The sequence below is a fragment of the Monodon monoceros genome, unplaced genomic scaffold (genome assembly GCF_005190385.1).
Source record: "Monodon monoceros isolate NGI ecotype Baffin Bay Population unplaced genomic scaffold, NGI_Narwhal_1 Super_Scaffold_7, whole genome shotgun sequence".
Classification (NCBI taxonomy): Eukaryota; Metazoa; Chordata; class Mammalia; order Artiodactyla; family Monodontidae; genus Monodon; species Monodon monoceros.
Window position 1 is genome coordinate 70078303 of NW_021703784.1, and position 18368 is coordinate 70096670.

At 39.5% G+C, this 18368-nt stretch overlaps 2 pseudogenes; one reads left to right on the plus strand and one right to left on the minus strand.

Annotated features, from left to right (window-relative positions):
- Positions 1-18368, plus strand: part of LOC114886572 — a 59137-nt pseudogene that overhangs the window by 22994 nt on the left and 17775 nt on the right.
- LOC114886828 lies at positions 802-4867 on the minus strand (annotated as a pseudogene).

Here is an 18368-nt window from a genome sequence, read left to right on the forward strand (position 1 = left end):
AACTTAAGAAAGGGACTGGTTTTACAATTTTTTTTTGTTAAAAAGATTCCTGGGGCTGTGATGGATGGGACAGATTTGAAGGGGACAAGAGTAGAGGTGGGTAAACTTGGGAAGAGGATATGCATTAGCTTGGAACAGAGAGGATGGTAGTAGTAGAGATGAAGAGAAGGTGGCAAATTTGAGTTATACTATATTTAAGAGGTAAAATTCATAGGTCTTGATAATGGAATGAAGCGGGAAATAAGGGAGATAAAGGTCATTCTTAGGTTTCTGTTTTGCACAGTTAGATAAATGGTTATATAACCCACTGAGGAAAGGCATATTCAAAGAGAATCAGGTTTGAAGATCATGTTTGTAGTTATGGAGAAATTGAATTTGAGGTGCCTTTGCAGTATCTCAGAGGAAATAGTCAGTTGGGTACAAGCTTCTGGAATTCATAAGAGTTTGGGGTTGGAGTTATAAATATGAGCATCATCAACATAAAAAGTGTATATCAGGGCTCTTAGTTAAAAGCCACAGAAGCCAACCCAAACTAACTTAATAAAAAGAAGATATATTGGCTCATGTAACCAAAATGCCAAGGAGGCCCGAACCACATGCTCAAACTATATCATTAGAGCTACCTTTTCTCTCCACAATCTTGACTCATCTTTTCACTCTTATTGGCTTCAAGCTCATGTGGGCTTTTTCCATGGGGCAACAAAGATGGCCCTCAGCGTCTGCAGGCTTAGAGCCTATAGTATCAGAACCCTGCCTCTCCCTTTACCCATATTAATTTCTTGATAATTGGCCTTTCTGGGATCACTTGTCCATTCCTGTGATACTTGTCAGTTCAGAGAGAGGCAGTTCCTGAAAGGAAAAGAGAGGTTCTGTCAACATTAAGAAAAAAAAAAAAAGAGAGAGAGAGAAAGAGATACTAGACAGGCAAAGACAGTAGATATCCCTTACACATGGTAGCCGAAACCATGAATTTCAACGAGCTTGCCTAAGGAGAGAGTATAAAGTGAGAAGACAGATTGAGTCTTGAGGAATTTCAGTATTAACAGCAGAGTTTATAGTGTGAGTCCATGAAGGTGACTAAGTGGTGGCCAGAGTTAAAAACCAAGAGAACATGGAATCATGGGAACCAAGTGAAAGGAGGATGCCTTAAAGATGAAAGGATTGGTTTTCTGTTCTTGATTGATGTGAAGTCATATAAAATGAGGGTTAAAATGCCAGGAAGGTAGAGTAACAGAGGCCACTGACAACCTCAGCAGGTGTTTAATGAAGTAATAGAAATGAAAAATTCTGATTGGAGTACACCAGGGTTTTCTTAACTTCGGCACTGTTGATTTTGGGCTGGATAATTCTTCATTATTGGGGCTGTCCTGTGCATTGTGGGATGTTAGCAGCATCCCGGGCCTCTATTCATTAGATGCCAGTAGCATACCAGTTTTGACAATCAAAAATGTCTCCACAGTTATACTGCAATAAAGATGTTAAAAAAAAAATGTCTCCAGACATTACCAAATGTCCCTTGGGAACGTTTGGTAAGGCAAAATCACCTCCAGCTGAGAACCTTTTAAGTAGACTGGAGAAATTAAAGCCAGTATAAACAGCTCTTCTGAGGTAAGTGGCTGTGAAATTAAGGAGAGAGAGCAGTAACTGGAGAGGAAAACCAGGGCAAGGCAGGTTTTTTTGTTGTTGTTTAAAAGATAAGATGTAAAGAAGATATTGAAGATAGAAGTAATAAGCAGAGAGGGTGGGATCCAGAGCATTGGTGAAGGTATTAGTCCTAGAAAGGAGGAGGGACAACTCTCTTTTTTAATAGGGGATAACAAAGAGAAGACAGGTAGTGAATCATACAGGTTTGTAAGTTTGGCATTGGAAGCATCTGATGACTTGTATCTTTTTAGTGAAAAGAGACAAAATCATCTACTGAAAGTCAAGGGAGGTATAGAAAAGTCAGGTGTTTGAGAAGATATGAAATCATCTTTGTAGACAGTGAGAAAGAGAATTTGACAAAAAAATAAAGGCAGAATTACTGTCAGGTGGATGCTTGAGGTAGCTAAGCATTAATTTTGACAAAAGTTAAAGATCAGCTTTGTTGTGCGGTTTTCTCTAGGGACCTGAGTGCAGGAGTGGAGAAAGTAGATAACTGAATTCATCTGGGTTTGGGTTTTACTTGTGGAGTGTTAAAGGGGGAGAGAGAAGAGAGGAAGACAGAGAGATAGAGATGTAGGTAGTTTTGGTGTCTATACTTGTTAAAAATGAGTTTGACCTTCTGCTAAAGGGTCGCAGTCAAATTCAAAACCGTTGCCCTTAAATGTTATCTACATACAAATGAATAAATTACAAAAAGAAAATGAGTAATAAAGAATTTAAGAAATATTTATAAAAATTAAAATAGGCAAAGGGTCTTAGGGTGTAGCAAAAGAGTTACAAGAAAGGAATATAAGTTGGATATGGAGGAACCTCATAACAAGGTTCAGAGTAAGATACTTGGGGTGGGAGAAGGTCCCATGAGCTAAACCAGACAAGAAACTGGAAAGAAAGGGAATTGGTTCGTTTATCCACATGGACAATGAAGCCACCAAGGATAATGGCACAAACTGGGATAGAGAGAAAAGATTGCTAGGGTCAAAGTCTTTTATGAATGAGATGGAATACTCAAGAGGTTTGTAGACGGTCATTAGAAAGGAAAGAAGAGCTGAATAAGATGGGCCTCAAAAAATAGGGGGAATTGTTTTTGTTTTTAAAAGAGCAAGGGATTAATAATCTGGAAGAGACAGTGAGGGGTATACAGTGGATTCTACACTCTTCCTCTTCTGAGGATACAAAGGGCTGTGGGAGAATAAGCAATTACCCCCAGGGGGCTCCTGAAGAAGAGTCAGGGAGGTGTCAAATGAATGCTCCTGAAAAGAGGTTGAGTAATACGGGAATTTCATAGTCTTTACTGAACAAATCAGTGGATGAGTTATAGTTTATAGGAAATACTTAAACATTTGACATTAAGAGCAAAATCATTTGTATGCTCTTAATCTTTTTTCCCAGTTACTGCATTTTTATTCACATTTTCAGCAAATAAAGTTGCCAATAGAGTTTATTTAACATTAATATAGTAACTTGATTTTTTGTCAGATAAATAGGGAATTCTCTTTAAATAACCATTTCCTCACTTCACGGCCAGTCTATGAGGAAAGGAAGCAAATTTCAGTGCATCCAGGGGTCATACTGCCAACCAGGCGTGACGCTTAAAGGGAAGAGGATAGGCTAAGGGGGTGCAGCAGGTCATGGCAGTACACAGGGCTAGGCCAGGGCAGCCTTGGAGGTCAGGGCCCTTGTTTCCAGCCTACCCAGCAGCCCCCAAATGGCATAATGGCATGGACATACATTTCCAGTTCTAATCCAAGAAGCCCTTTCTAGCAGGAAGAGATACAGTGAAAGGAGAGAGAGCAAATTCCTGAAACACTAGCACGGAAGGCAGGAGGGCTTTTGCCCCAGCCACGCTGCCTTGTTCCTGATGCCACCCAACCCCTGGCAGCTCATGTTAAAGCTCTAAAAGGTATTGTGCTACACAGAGGGAGCAACAGAATGACCAAGGACAGGAAAGGGAAGCGGGGGCAGGCAAGTGTGACTGCAGCTGGAATGTGGCTGGGAAGGGAATGTGGGCTGACAGTCTGGTGGGACAGTGGCCTTCCATGGCGAGGCACGGACCAGAGTGGAGTGAATGTGAGTAGAGCCTGGCAGGGGACCCTGAGGAGAAGACATGTGGCTGTTCTGATGGAGATCAGGAGGTTGAGTATAAAGTGGCTACCAAAATGAGGGAGTTGGACTGCAGTGGAAAAGGTGGATAGGGAGTCCCTCTGTGGGCCACTAGAGTAAAACAGGAACGCTGAGCTCCTGAGGAGAGCCCCAGAGACGGTGAGAGGGAAGCTTGGCTGAGTAGTGCCTGTGGGCTCTGAACTATTATGGGAAGCTGGGAGGCACCACTCCAGGGTCAAGGAGCCTCTCCCTTTCTCAACGCTGGTTCCTGGTAACTTTACAGGCACACCTGGAGGAACAAGACCTTCCCATTGCCTCCCCCAACCCTACATTCTGGGGTAAGAAAAGGCAATGGGTGGTAGGGGGCAGAGAGGTGTGAGAGGTCTACTGGGTCTTCTTACCTTCCAGGGAGGAGGTGGAGGCTGGTTTGTGGGCATGTAGACATTGTGTGGGTTACCCAGGTTGTAATAGGCTCTAGCAGCTGCCTCTACAGCCTTGGCTTCAGCTGCAGGAGTGGAGGGAACATCAGGGCTGCTGATGGGAGGTTCCATGGCCCTAGGATAGGGTGGTGGCCATGGCTGCACCTATTCCATGGCCCTGTCCATCATGGAAGGTCCTGGATAGAAGCCAGGTGGTAGCCAGGAGGGCAGGAGTACATTCCATTGGTGACTGGCAGGGGAATTACATAAACCCTGCTGAGCATGTTGAGTACCTGGAACCTTAGGCTCCACCGGAGGCTTCACCTCTGGAAGCTTGAGAAGCCACCTGTTAGCATCTGTTGTCCAAACTCAGTGGCATCCCCTCATGTAAAGATTATACAAAGCAGAGCCTGCCCAGCCTCTTCCTGCTTCTGCCTTCACTGTTCTCTTGATTATTTTACACCAAACACAGCCTGCTTGATCTCACAGTCCTTCACCAGACTGCATGGCATTCTTCTGCTTAGAAAGAAATATGACAAGGGTAAGGGGTAAAATAGACAGTGCCCTTTTTGGCCCCTTTGAAGGCATCTGGCACATTCCTCAGGTCATTAAACACAAGTTCTTACATGGTCATAGGACATTAGGATGCTCTTCGTATTGTTGACGATCACTCTGCTGCCCTCCGAATGATTCTTGAGCTCCATAGTCTCTCTGTATATTCTTATTCTGAAGCTGTCTTGCATAGCTGCTTTTCCATATCAGGTTACTGAATAATAACCTAATTTTGCCTTTTAGGGCTTATATGGAATAAAAGAAGAAATCTTTCTCAGTATCCCTTGTGTCTTGGGCCAAAATGGTGTCTCAGATGTTGTGAAAGTTAACTTGTGAATTCTGAGGAGGAGGCCCTTTTAAAGAAGAGTGCAAACACACTTCGGGATGTCCAAAAAGACCTGATATTTTAAAACCTTTTAATGTTCCATGTTTTATAGAACAGAAGATAGTAGACTGTATATTTTACATTTTGAAAGTATTTTCACCTGATCTTTAAAATATAAAAGAACATTGGACCTATGACATAACTCCAGCCTCTCAAGGCTAGAAAAAGGAAATGGTAAAGGAATTTCTCTATTTCTCTATTCTAATGATACTCAACCTGTACAGATGTAAGTTATACTTCCGAAGTATGTCATATATGTAAAAGTTGTCTTCGGGTTTGGTAGAATATGTATACTAATCCATTTAATATAGAACTTACGATTCTTCTCATAAAACAACAAAATTTCTAGTATTGAAATTTCATTTTGTGCTTTCTTCCATTAGGGCACCAGCATATTCACTTTATATTGCTTCATTAACTTTATGTGTTTTTATATAATTTTTACTAAGTACTTATTTTTAAGACAATGTATATCAGAAGGAAAATAGAAATATAACTTCGTGGTATAAAAAAATTAAATATCTCCAACCCTGCAAGTATTATGCCAATTAATATAAACTCAAGTAGTTGATTTGGTCCCTCTGTTGAAATACCACACAGGGAGTTTAGAGCATCCTCTAGGTTATTCTTTTAGCAAACTACTACTATGCTTGCTGTGTTATGGTTATGAGTTCAGTATGACATCATTTCTGCCCTCAAGTATTTCACAGTGAGTATTTAGGGTACCTCATCTAACTGGTTATTGATGGATGCTTGGTAACAGTCAATTGGTAGCTCCCTCTTGGTGTCCAAAGTAGGAGTGCATGTGCTTCATACAAAAATATATATTTCCTTGATTCCACAAAGAATTTAAGGCAGCTATAGGAAATACACAGTGAAACAAAAACTAAAAAGTCAGGACCAAGGTAATTTACAAATTAGACTAGGACAGGACCAGTGGGAAAAATTAGAAGGCATATACGCAGACCCTGAGGACCTACATGGCACTAGTGGAGGCAAACCCATTTGGTCAGAGAGCTACGGTTCACTCTCTGTTATCCTTGCTATTTAATAGCTTTCATTTCAGTCATCTATTACTGAACATAATTAGTTTCCCATTATTTTGTTGTCTTTACTTTTTTTTCAACTTTTCCCTTGAATGTACAAAATATGGTCATGAGAGTTTAGTTAGGATGGGGGAGGGGAGTCTTCTGTGGATTTTGCCTTGTTTTAAGCTCCTCTCTTACACCAAATTAAAGCTTCATTTTAGGAGATCCTTGCAGAGATCAAAAAGCTTCAAAATATACTTTCTACAGGGAATATTCTAGGAAATAAAAGTGCTGTACATCATGTGTTCTCAGCTGGAGCAATATTGCCCCAAGGGGGTGAAAATTGGTTCTTCGGTTGGGGGGGTTGGTGAAAAAAATCTTTGATATATCAAGGGTTTGGCTCTGCAAAGCTCAACCCTACCAGACAAAAGTCTCACTCCATAATATTTAATCTCATGCTGTGGGGGCAGGTGAGGGAGCTGAACGATTAGGGTTAATGTCTGAAGAAGCTCTTGAGGGAAAGATAATGAAAAAAGGCTGAGAAACACTGCTCTACATTTTGTAAGAGAATTTGTCAGATGTGTATTATGTTTTATGATTCACAAATGAGTAAGAAAACAGTTAACTGGGTAGAATGTGGTGGGAGAAGAGAAGTGGAAACCTTGGTTCATCCCCAATTAACGGATGAGAGGGGGATTTGATTAGATTCTACATTTAACGACTTCATAAATAATGAGTTGTAGAAATGGTTTTCAATTGTATATATGGTTATCAATTAGCACTGCCCTGATCAAATTCTTAGGGTTTTGTATCTTATTTAAAAATCTCCTTTGCATAGAGGGTTTAAATTAAATGCTTTTTCTGCTTCAGCTCGTATTTGGGTGGTAAACAGTAGCCCTGGGATCCCTTTCTCCCACAGCCCTGGTGAAAAATTCCCAATCAAGAGTCAAAAAGCCCTTATCCGATACATCTAGACAAGATTTCGTTAGAAGTAAATTTAGCTGGGCTCCCTGGTGTTCCCTGCCTCTCTGGGCAAGGAACACTCCGTTTGAGAGCTGAGTCCCTCTAGTTCAGTGTGCCTGCTGCACCTCGTGCGCTTGGAGCCCAAGGAGCCTCTCTGAAACCCGCCAGCCACAGGAACCGCAACCTGCAACAGGCGCAGGCGCAGTGCCTCAGGGCTCGCCTCCTTGCCTCGCGCCTGCACCTGGCGCGCTTGGCCCCCGCGAGGTCCGCACGGGCTGGGCGCCGCCTTACGCAGCCTCAGTAGCCAAAGGTTTTCCTCCTCTGAGCTTCAACCAGCTTTCCCTCCGCTTTCCTCCATTTTCTTCCTCTTCCTCGGGCGGCCATGAGCTGGGCCGCGGGAGTGCTGCGGGCTAGCGGGAGAGTGGGCGCCGCGGGAGTGTATGCTTTTTGCTTGGCGTTGACTCTGGGTCCCCTGCAGGAGGCATGCATCCCCCTGAGGGGAGGCTGGCCCTTCACCCGTGTGAGGGTGGCCGGGAGTACCGCGCGCCTGGACGTCCTAGGCCCAGAGCCTGGGGACTGTGGGCTCATGGACCCTGGGCTCAGTCCTGGAGCTACGAGCTGGGGGAGGAGAAGAATGGGGGCGCGGGGGGCGGAGGGAAGGAAGGGGAGAGGCTTCAGGGCAAAGGCTGAAATAACTTTACCGGTGGTAGGTCTCATTTTTGGTGGAGGAGACCCTTTTCCTTCCTTCACTCCTTCTCAACCCCACTTCACTGTACCCACCTTCCTCCTCCTCCCCTTGGTTTGCCTCCTGGATGCTGGGCTGCTGGCCAGAAATTATCCAGCTGCTTTGCTGGTCATTGTCGTTCCCTGTGTGTCTGCAGCGCCTCCTTACCCGCCGGGGCCCAGGAGTTCTCTGTATGCCCCCTCTCACTACAGACCAATTCCAGATCAATCGGAAGTGGCTTTGCGGCTTTGCGGTTTTTTCCTCAAGATGGCGACCGTCAAGCGTGACTTACAAGATTTTCGCTTCAGAAGAGGCCATTCATCCCAGTAAGGAAGTGGATCAGTTGCTATGGCCTGTGCATCTTATTAAAAGTAAGTTATACGCCATTCTCAACAAGTTAATCCAAATCAGCCCCTTAAGAAGAAAAAAATTAAGGTTAGGGGATCATATATAAGCGAATTCGTGATAGTAGCAATTAGCTATGCCAGAGAGCCATTTGGGCATTTTGCCTTTAAATAAAAGGGTTTTTTCCATCTGCCTGTGCTGCTTTGCTCCATGGCTGCTTCCCAGCACAGTCAGCTGTAGCCCCAGAGAAGCACCTGCTGTCCAAGAGCAGTCGGTAGCTTGCCGCTTCAGCTCTGGACAAGTATCAAGTGCTTTGACACATGTAAGAAGCAGGTATATGGCATTTTCAGAAGGTAGCATGGTCCTCAAGTGGGTTACTGGTATTTTACATCAGCAAAATAGCTCAATTTTTGAGAGGTTACACACAAACTTTCTCTTTATGCATTTTATTCTTTTAGAATAAAATAAATACATGCTGCTGTAATAAAATTGCCTTTAATCACTTAACAAGCCTAACCTTGACTCAAGCGGTGAATGCCTGTAAATACAATAAATGAAAAAAGCTAGTATTTTTATAACATAAAACAGTATCATTTATAGCTTATTAATCGCATTTTGTCATCCAGCAAAAATAAAAAGCCTGGTAGAGAATTTCATACCTGCAAATGATGGAGGCTATTTTTATTAAGACTGTCAGAATTTACTAACCACAATTACGACATACAGCCCAAAGAATGCAGTCTTCTCCTTATCATGTTAATTGTTCTCTTTTGAAGATGTGTTGTGTTGACTAATTGAACAGTAATTCAAGTAGAGTGTCTCAGGAGAAACCACTTGAGCTCTGTCTTTGGCGTCTGGCTGGCGGCTCTGAGCATTACCAAAGGCTCTGACTCGCCCTGACTTTGTGTCGTCTTTTACAGGCCTCATCTTCCGCACACGGCTTCATTCCCAGTGGGCTGGAAACAACCTAAGGTTGTGTTTTGTTTGGGAGTTGTTTGGTCAGGACCTTTTGAACAGTACTGTCCCAATGAAGTACTAGATATTATTTATGTAAGAATGAGTTTTTTTAACAATAATATCCTTTCAGAAATTTCTCACTACTTTGTAACTGCATGACTTAACCTGGTGATAAAAGCAGTTATTAAAAATCTACCTTTTCCCCCACCCCCCAGAAAAAGTAAGTTATGTGCTCTGTGCCATTGGGTTAACCAAGTTTTCCTTAGTTGGAGGCAAGGCCACCACATACCATTGTGCAGGTTGTGTCTAGTTCAAGAGGTGAGTGGGGGCCTATCCAGCTCCTGCTGGCTTAACCCAGAGGAACAGGTGCTCTTTTCTAATTGTTCCACCCAGAGGGGGCTGCTTTTTCTAGTTCTTATGATGGTATCCTATGTGTTAGAAGCGTCTCTATGTGAAAGCATCTTGACATTTCACTTTCACTCATGTGGTGATACTATGAGGTCCCCCTTTGCTTGACTAGGAAACTCTGCTCACAAGTAAAACAACTGGAGAAATAGGTGGCAGAAAACGAGTGTGCAACTTGTCAGTTGTGGTAGGTGTCCTACTAGTAACAAATACAATAATCCTTTTCCTTTAAAAATCTCTCTCCCATTTTCTGGTCTCTATTTTTATTTCCCTTCCTTCTTTATTCATGTTAGGTTAGTTTTAGTGTTTAGTTTTCTTGGTATTTATGTAGCTAATAAAGTTAGCTTCCACTTCTAATGGAGAGACACAGGACTAAAAAGATCTGACCCCTTTCTAAGAATATTACCCTGATCTGAATATATAACATTTTGGTAAATCATAATAGACTCTTTTAGCTATGATTTGCTTTTATTAATGGAATATCTATAAGATTTCTTCAAGCTACCTTTCTGTAGCCTTTAATCCTGGCATGATTTATTGGATTTAAAGGATTAGGCCTGGATTTCACGTCTAAATGACGTAAGGCACCGAGAGCATCAGGTACTGTCACCTGCTGCTTCAAGCAATCATATGAGTTCCTCATGACTCATTTTGTCCTACCAGCTATAATGCCTTTGTCAGCAGTGTCCTCATTGCTAAGAAGAATACACGTACATGAAAACCAACACATTTGTTTACAATATTGATTATAATGATAATAACAGTATGCTTTGTATACATTATCTAACAGCCCTGAAAAGTAATTATTAGATCTATTTTATAGAGGAGAAAAAAGCCACAGACTATCTCAAGTTACCTGAATAGATAAGTGTATATAGATAATATATACATGATACATTGTCATTAACTAAAGTCCATACTTTAGTTTTTACCTAATGTTCTTTTTCTGTTTTAGTATCCCTTCCAGGATACCACATTACATTTAGTCATTCATGTCTCCTTGGACTCCTCTAGACCATGACAATTTCTTTTTTAGGCTTTCCTTGTGTATTTTTGTTTCCCCAGCCACGCCACGCGGCTTGCAGGATCATAGTTCCAAGACCAGGGGTTGAACCCAGGCCCTGGCAGTGAAAGCACTGAATGCTAACCACTGGGCCGCCAGGGAATTCCTGAGGCTTTCCTTGTTTTTGATGACTTTGGCCATTTTGAGGAGTACTGGTCAGATATTCTGTAGAATGCTCCTCTGTTGGAATTAGTCTGGTGTTTTTCTCATAGTGAGACTGAAATAATGGATTTTGGGGAGGAAGACACAGAGGTTAGGTAGCATTTTCATCACATCATTTCCAGAGTACATACTATCAACATGATTTATTACAGTTGATGTTGACCTCAGTCACTTGCTGAGGTACTGTTAGGTTTCTCTACTGTAAAGTTACTCTTTTTTCCATCTTTCCATGCTGTGCTCTTTGGAAGGAAGTCTCTGTACAGCCCACACTTAGGGAGTGGGGAGTTATGTTCCCTCTCCTTGGGAGTAGAGTATCTTCCTAAATTATTTGGGATTCTTCTGCATGGGAGATTTGTCTTTTCTCTCCTTTTTATTAATTCATTCAGTCATTTACTAATATCAGTATGGGCTCATGAATTTTATTTTATATTTTGGGTTATAATTAAGCGCATCTTTATTTTGTTTCTCAAGTTGTTCCAGCTTTGGCCATTGGGAGCTCATTCAGTCGACTACTGTGTCCCTTTGACATACTCCCATCAACATAGGGTTTTTGTTTAGTTTGAGCACTTCTGTAGTTTCTGGCATATAAGATCTTTCAGCTTCTTCATGTCGTATATTTTCTGCTTCAGTTGTAAATCAACCTTTTTTTTTTTCCCAAGGAGCCCTGATTCCTTTTATTGGAGTATGATATTATAACCCAAGATCTGAGTGCTAGATGTGCTCATTTCTACACAGAACATTTTAAAAACTATCTTTCAAAGGTAATTTTATCGATAGTGTAATTCTGCTCCATGCTACTATAATCTCTGTAAATAATTTAGAGTATCCAGAAAGCATTGGCATCTCATTAGGCAACAACGTTTTCCTTGTGATACAGTTTAGACTTCTAGGCTAATAAATTATAATCAAATCAGCCAAGCACTTTAAATTTCCATTAATTAGAATAAAGTAAAAAGATCCAACAATATAAGTTGGACATGTACTTAAATTATGGATACTTGATCATTTATTTCTAAGTACTAGCTCAAAGCCATTGGTTTTTTCAGTGAAGATTTTAATAATATTATATATTTAATAATATATAATAAATATAATATGTAGTTATTTACAACATTATTTTTCAAAAGGTGATACATTCACAAGGTTAAAAAATAAAAGTAATATAAAAAGATATACATAGTATGTATAGCTGATTCATGTTATTATAAAGCAGAAACTAACACACCATTGAAAAGCAATTATACTCCAATAAAGATGTTTAAAAAAAAAAGGTATACATAGAGAAGTCACACTTTCATCCTGTTTCCATCCAACCTTTCCCCTAAATTCCACTTTAGGAAACCATTTGTCAGTTTCTTATGTATTCTCTAGAGTTTCTTTTGCAAATACAATATATAATTTTCCTCCTTTATTACATATGAAGTAGCATGCTAGAAATATATAGTACTGATTCCTTTTTGCATGTAACATTGCTTGATAAAAGAACTGTAAAATTTTAGAGTTGGAAAGGGCCCTATATTTTAACCTATTTATTGAAAAAACTTTTATTAAGCTTCTATGTGCCAGGTTAATGCTAAGCACCAGATGAGTGAAAATGAATGACTTCCTCTTCTCTAGGAGCTCGTAGTCCGGTGAGAAATTCCTTCTACAGAACCCCTTCTTTATCATTGTGCAGCCTCAACTTAAATTGAAGAGGTGTTCACTACCTTCAGAGACTGTTCTGTTTATTAAATGGCTTCTTTGTTTTCCTAATTGTGAGCTGAAGCTTTCCTCCTTGTAGCTTGTATCTCTTCTAGTTTGGACTTTTATATCATGATGACATGTTGAACAGATTCAGTATGTCTTCCCTGAGTCTGATAATTCATAAGGTAGATATAGATTGCCAGTATAAGAATTTTCTTTCATTCTCCAGTTAATCCAGAAGCCCCCTCTCCCACTTGACTAATGTCTTTTTAGGGCTTGAGTGATGAACTTGCCTTTGTGGATACTGATGAAGGCAAATTGATGGGTGAGACAGTGGATCTGCAACATGGCAGCCCTTTCATGAAAATCCTAAATATTGTTTTCCAGCAAAGGTTACTGTCATAGCTAAATACCATAAATATTCTAATAGTACATTAATAAATATCTAAGAAAATCATATCTTTATATCATGACTTCCCCAATTGTTATAAAGTTGGTTGCTCCCTACCCTGTAGTCTCATAACATGTTCAGATTTCATTAGGTTGTACTTCATTTGTTTACAGGGCTTCCTACAGCACCAGACTGAGTTCCTGTGAGCAGCAGTAATAGTAATTATCATGACAGTAATCATTAATTGATTGCCCGTTTTGTGCCAGCCACTGAGCTAAAGCACTTTATTTTATTTAATAACCTCAGCACAATTCTATGATGTTTCATAGATGATGCATCTGCACATCAAGGTTAAATAAAAGTGATGGAGTAAAGATTTGATCCCTTTGTTTTGACTCAAAAGCCTAAGCTCTTAACTACTGTACTTTATTTACTTGGCACCCAGGAGGTAATTGTATGAACAAATGAATGAACCAATATCTCCCTGTTCAAGGGTCTTTTCATACCACACCTATCTCTAAGTAAACGTTCTCATTTACAGAACAATGTACATTTTGACCTTTTATTCTATAAAGTGCAAGAGGTATGTATGTTAGGAGGTTGTTAAAACAAGTGTACAAGGAAAATTTAGTACTAATTTCCTGAAATTAAGAGTGCCCTGGGCATTGTAGAAGATCTGAGGGAGCTCACTCTTTAGTAAGAAGTGTGGTGATTGAGCTGGACAGGAAATGTGTACTTAAATTTTAGATGTTTTCTCCCATAATGTTTTCTATTCAAATCTTTCCCCAGATTACTTTGTCACAGCAAACTCAACATAGTGATTATTACAGCAGGTGCAGGCCAGATAAAGAGAAACATACCTTGATTTAATCCAGAGAAATGTGTCCGTGTTTAAATTAATGATTTCTAGTATTGTCTAACACAGTCTCCACTGCAAAGTGATTATTGTTTCCAATCCAGGTCACCTTTATTTTGGCTGTTCAGTGAATAATAATTTTTTTTGTGTGGGGGGGGTGGGTTTAGTAACTTGGTAGAGAAAAATAATGGGCATTAAACTCTAAACTACCGATATAGCCAGAATCGCTTCCTGTTTTGTTAATTTAACATGTATTTTGCATAATCAGTGTGTGTACCATAATGAAGATTTCTTTAACTACTAGCGTGTATGAAAAGATAATTTGCTGAATCGTAGTGTGTAAGTCCAAGTTTTATAAACTAAAGACTTTCATATCTGAGCTGTTCTCCGGATTGCTGAGGGTGCTGAAGTGAAAGCACAGTACTTTATTGACTAACCCTCCAAGATTGTACTAGACTCCACTGGTGCATGCACAAAGTGGACAAATTTAAGATATACTTTGGAAATAAAACATGCAGGACCACTGACAGATTTTGTATAGTGAGGGACAGGGAAGAGTAAAAAATGACTTCTGGATTTTTACCTTGAGCGATTGATTGGATGGTAGTTCCATTTACCTGGATTGTGATGCTCTCAAGGAGGGGGGAGTCAGTGAAGGAAGTAGGAGGGAGTGTTGAGTTTAGGGGGAGAAAAACCAAGATTTCCAATTGGGACATGTTAAATTTGAGATATCTGAAAAGATACTCAGGAGGTATCAAACAGGTAGCTGGTAGATGATTATGAATCTGGAACTCAGAAATCTAGGTTGTGATATTCAGCCAAATTACTGTATTTTTTTAAATATTTATTTATTTATTTATGGCTGCATTGGGTCTTTGTTGCTGCGCGCGGGCTTTCTCTAGTTGCGGCTAGTGGGGGCTACTCTTCGTTGCGGTGCGTGGGCTTCTCATTGCGGTGGCTTCTCTTGTTGCAGAGCACGGGCTCTAGGCGCACAGGCTTCAGTAGTTGTGGCACATGGGCTCAGTAGCTGTGGCTCATGGGCTCAGTAGCTGTGGCTCACAGGCTTAGTTGCTCTGCAGCATGTGGGATCTTCCCAGGCCAGGGCTCGAACCCGTGTCCCCTGCATTGGCAGGCGGATTCTTCACCACTGAGCCACCAGGGAAACCCACTCTCAGCACTTCTATTCAACGTAGTATTGAAGTCCCAGCCACAGCAATTAGACAAGAAAAAGAAGTAAAAGGTATGCAGGTTGGAAGGGAACAGGTAAAACTGTCACTATTTGCAGATGACATGCTACTCTATGTAGAGAATAATAAAGACCACACAAAAACTATTAGAACTAACAAATGAATTCAGCAAGGTAGCAGGATACAAGTTAATATGCAGAAATCAGTTACATTCTCTACACTAACAATCAAATATCAGAGAAAGTTAAAAAAAATCCTGTTTAAAATTACATTAAAAAAAAACAACCTAGGAATAAACCAAGGAAGTGAAAGACCTATATGCTGAAAACCATAAAACATTGATAGAGGAAATCAAAAATGATTCAAAGAAATGGAAAGCTATCCCATGCTTTTGGATTGGAAGAATTAATATTGTTTAAATAGCCATACTACCCAAAGCAAGCTACAGATATAATGTGATCCCTGTTAGATTATCCATGACATTTTTCATGGAACTAGAACAAATAATCCTAAAATTTATATGGAACCATAAAAGACCCAGAATTGCCAAAGCAATCCTGAGGAAAAAGAACAAAGCAGGAGGCATAACCCTCCCAGACTTCAGACAGTACTGCAAAGCTACAGTAATCAAAACAGTGTGGTATTGGCCCAAAACCAGACATATGAATCAATGTAGCAGAATAGAGCCCAGAAATAAACCTACACACCCATGGTCAATTAATCTATGACAAAAGAGGGAAGATTATACATTGAGGAAAAGACAGTCTCATTAGCAAGTGGTGTTGGGAAAGGTTGACAGCTGCATGGAAATCAGTGAAGTTAGAACACAGCCTTACACCATACACAAAAATAAACTCAAATGGCTTAAAGACTAAAATATAAGACATGACACCATAAAACTCCTAGAAGAGAACATAGGCAAAGCATTCTCTGACATAAATCGTACCAATGTTTTCTTAGGTCAGTCTACCAAGGCAATAGAGATAAAAGTGAAAATAAATAAATGGGACCTAATCAAACTTACAGTCTTTTGTACAGCAAAGGAAACCATCAACAAAAAGACAACCTATGGACTGGATGGAAATATTTGCAAATGATGTGACTGACAAGGGCTTAACTTCCAAACTATAGAAACAGCTTATACAACTCAATAACAAAAAAACAAACAACCCAATCAAAAATTGGGCAGAAGGCCTAAATAGACATTTCTCCAAAGAAGACATACAGATGGCCAATAGGCACATGAAAAGATGCTCAACATCACTAATCATCAGAGAAATGCAAATCAAAATGACAATGAGATATCACCTCACACAGGCCAGAATGGCTGTTATTAAAAAGTCTATAAAATGTTGAAAGGGTGTGGAGAGAAGGGAACCCTCCTACATTGTTGATGGGGATGTCAGTTGGTGCAGCCATTATGGAAAACAGAATGGAGGTTCCTCAAAAAACTAAAAATAGAATTGCCATATGATCCAGCAATTCCACTCCTGGGCATATATCCAGAGAAAACTATAATTTGAAAAGATGCATGCACCCCTATGTTCATAGCAGCACTATTTACAATAGCCAAGACATGGAAACAACCTAAATGTCCACTGAAGATGAATGGATAAAGATGATGTGGTTGTGTGTGTGTGTGTGTGTGTGTGTACGTATGTGTATGAAATAAAGAGTGAAATAATGCCAACATGGATGGACCCAGAGATTATCATACTGAGTGAATGGTTTAAGAAGATATGGCACACATATACAATGGAATATTACTCAGCCCTAAGAAAAGAATGAAATATTGCCATTTGCAGCAACATGGATGGACCTAGAAGAATATCATACTACATGAAGTAAGTCAGACAGAGAAAGACAAATATTATATGATATCACTCCTATATGGAATCTAAAAGAAATGACATAAATAAACTTATTTACAAAACAGAAATAGACTCACAGACATAGAAAACAAACTTATGGTTACCAAAGGGGAGAGGGAGGTAGGGAGGGATAAATAAGGATATGGGATTAACAGATACAAACTACTATACATAAAGTAGATAAGCAACAAGGATTTATAGTATAGTGCAGGGAACTATATTCAATATCTTATAATAACCTATGATGGAACACAATTTGAAAAAATACATATATACAACTGAATTACTTTCTGTACACCTGAAACTAACACAATATTGTAAATCAACTATACTTCAATTAAAAAAAAAAAAACTAAAATAGGATAATGACCCCAAAATACAGATAGTACCAAAAAAAAAAAAAGTTTGTCTCTTCTAGAGAGCAATATAGTTAGACCTCATTTTATGCAGTGTGAAAATCTCTGCCTTTTGAATGGACTGTTTATTCACATTAACTGTTACTGTGATATGTTTGGATTTATGCCTGTCATTTTGCTGTTTGTCTTGTGTCTTCTTTTGTTCCTTGGTTTCTCCTTTACTGACTTTTTTTGCATTTTCTAAAGTACCATTTTAATTATTTAATTAATTTTAAATTATGTTTTTTGAGGGTTTTTTTTTTAGTGGTTGCTCTTGGGGTTACAATATCAGCTTAAGGTACCTGGATGTACTTCACATTTTTGCACACTTAATTCCAATAAAATATAGAAACTTTGCTCCATTGTAGCATCAATCCCTCACCCACTTTTGTGCTATTATTGTTGTATATGTCTATATGTATTAAAAATTCAACAATACAGTGTTATAATTATTGCTTTATATAATCTTAAGTCTTTTGTAGAATCTAAGACAAAAATATATGGACTTTTTAATATTAACCTTCTTATTTTTCATTTTTGGTATTCATTTCTTTGTCAAGATTTGAGTTACTGTCTGCTGTCACTTCCTTGCTCTACTCTAGTATCTTTCCCTTCCTCTTCTGGTTGTTATTGTCAAATACCTTCTATCTATATATCTTGTAGGCCCAACAATAAATTTTATATAGTTTTATGCAGTTGTGTTTTAAATAAGAGGTAGGTGTATGTGTGTGTATGTGTGTGTATGTATGTATACACACACACACACAAACATTTATATAAGTAAATTATATTTCACTATTACCAGTGCTCCTTTCTTCATGTTGGTATGAATTGCTGCCTGGTATCACTTCCTTTCAGCCTGAAGAAACTTCTTCAGTACCTGTTGTAAGGCAGGTCGGCTGCTAGCAGTGAATTCTCTCAATCTTTATTTATTTGGGAATGTCTTTATTCTGCCTTCATTTTTGAAATATAGATTTGCTACATATAGTATTCTTGGTTGAGTTTCTCTTCCAGCACTTTGAATATCATTCAACTGTCTTCTGGCCTCCATTGCTTCAGATTAGAAGTTAGCTGTTAACTGATTTTCTTTCTCTGGTATGCAGTGAGTCTGTTTTCTCATATTTCCAATATTTTCTCTGTGGCTTTTGACAGTTCAACTATGGTGTGTCTAAGTAAGAATCCCTTTCAGTATATCCTACCTGGAGTTCCTTAAACTTCTTGAATGTGCAGATTAATGT